The sequence below is a fragment of the Aplysia californica genome, unplaced genomic scaffold (assembly GCF_000002075.1).
Source record: "Aplysia californica isolate F4 #8 unplaced genomic scaffold, AplCal3.0 scaffold00071, whole genome shotgun sequence".
Lineage (NCBI taxonomy): Eukaryota > Metazoa > Mollusca > Gastropoda > Aplysiida > Aplysiidae > Aplysia > Aplysia californica.
This window is the reverse complement of record NW_004797341.1, coordinates 903,129-905,396: the sequence shown is the minus strand read 5'-3', so window position 1 is coordinate 905,396 and position 2,268 is coordinate 903,129. Positions and strand designations below refer to the sequence as shown.

The following is a 2,268-nucleotide window of genomic DNA, read 5'->3' as shown; positions in this document are numbered from 1 at the left end:
ACACACACACACACACACACACACACACCTGCCAACCCCAACCCATGAAAAGGTGTACAGCTGATGTTCAAAAAGTGTAAGATTAACTTCTAAGAAAAAAAAGTGTACAATCCTGAAACGGAAGGAATTTTTATAAGTCGGGCCTACCTAAAACAAATGTCTTTAAACGACGTAGAATATTCTTCTCTCCAGGTTATATTTGGGTTTCTTTGAAGGGGGCTCCATTTTATTATAGGCCTAGCTACTACTAGATTCTAAATCTCTAGCTTTTATAAGCCTAGAACTATCTAGAGTCCAATCTAGATCTAGAATCTAGATCTAGATCTAGATCAAGTTAAGACCCACTGGGACTGAAAGTCTACTAGACAAAAACATGAATTGACTGTCGAATTCTGGTTTCTAGTTCTACCCTAGATCTACAAGCCTTGGCATCACCAGTCACACCACAGCCACACAAGTCATGTGGAATTTAGAATTTAAATAGATCCATCTAGAATCTAGATTTAGATTCTAGCTACATCTAGAGATCCTCCAAATGAAATCCGACTGTTCCACCGAAATCACATATTCCTTCACAAACAGGACTAGACCTAGATGTTTAGACTTTAGATTTAGAGAGCACAATCACAGCGAGTTGAGCAGAGATAGGTAGATCTTTAAGACACTTCATGATCACACAGGTCTAGACCTAGATCTAGCCTAAAATCCGTATCGCAACTTTTTTCGCGACTGATGCGACTGACTGAACATTGAGCAGTGCGACGGACAGTAGGCCTTGACAAAGAACCAGGCTGACTCGTGACTCCATCTGTCTTCAATTTTGAAGAGATACAAACAGTAGCCTAGTCTAGTTAAGTAGCCTAATAATCACGAAAGTAATCGAGCCACACACGATTCCGGCCTTCAGTACACTACAGTACTGTGTAATAGTATCGGCTTTGAGTATTACCCATGACTTCGATACCAGCGCTTTTTCGACGACCGGCTGACAACGAGTACAGTCCGTGCCGGCTTTAAGCATGCCGGCATAAAGCACGTTTCGGACTCAAGCGTGCTAAACGGCTCTTACCGAATTTTTGCTATATAAATTACACGCCTTTAAGCGCAGTAACTTCGGCATAAGGCACGCTTCATTTACAAGACAGTCAATACTTTCATGATGACCCATCGAAGTTCGAACACAGTCTACACCGCAGCAGTGGAGTGTGTTAAGAAAAACACAAAGTGAAAGAAAGCAAGTGACGGAGACACACACTCACACGGGCGGAGAGGAAGGCAGAGATATGCACCACACCGCGCGCTTGGACATAAGATCTAGCCTTGGGCAAAGCTACCCGCAGACAAAAAAATACAAAGAGAGTCGGGGAGACGAGAAAGGGAGACTGGCTGCGATTTCACCTTTGACCCTCGCTATCCATTAATCCCAAGGAGATTAAAAGTAAGTTTTAAGCTCCTTGATTAATCCTGATTGTGTATCACCTGCAAGGTGGGATGAAGGCAGTGGTGTGAATGTGGCACAGCGGACAGTGGTACACACAGGCACAGTGCGTAGGCCACGTGTGCTGTATCGCGACTGGTCGTCTTAATTAAGTTTTCATTTCCCATTCGATCACAAAACAAAAACAAACATGCAAACAAAAACTACCATGACGGGTAAAAATAACAGTGCACACTTTTTCAGGACCGCTATACATGAAAATCTCTGGATTATGTCTATTTCGCACTCAAGCACGCTTCGACATTAAGCACGCACAAAGCTTTGTCCCAATGACCGTGCTTAAAGCCGGCATGGACTGTACCGGCGTGGCTCCGTCCATTGAGGAAAAGCTAACCCGAATCGATGAAAAGGTGTGCAAGCGTACAACGGCTGAAAAAAGCGTAAGATTGCGCTTTTTTGGCAAAGGTTGGCAGTTCTGCACACACACACACACACACCAACAAGACCATCACCTGGATCAGGAGAACAGGCCCGTAACAAAGCCTGCAGACATCTTCTCTCTCTCTCTCTCTCTCTCTCTCTCTCTCTCTCTCTCTCTCTCTCTCTCTCTCCCACACATACACATACATACACACACACCCATGTTCTATCCCTCTCATATACACACACACACTCATTCACACACACACACACATACACATTTTATCTCTCTCTGTCTCTCTCTCTCTGTCTCTCTTTCTCTCACACACACACACATGTTCTCTCTCTCTCTCTCTCTATCTATCTATCTATCTATCTATCTATCTATCTATCTATCTATCTATCTATCT

At 43.6% G+C, this 2,268-nt stretch overlaps 1 protein-coding gene across 1 annotated transcript in view; it reads right to left on the bottom strand.

Moving 5' to 3' along the window:
* The window catches only part of LOC101860007 (HEAT repeat-containing protein 6), a 64,869-nt gene that overhangs the window by 5,200 nt on the left and 57,401 nt on the right, over nt 1-2,268 (bottom strand). The window lies entirely within an intron of this gene.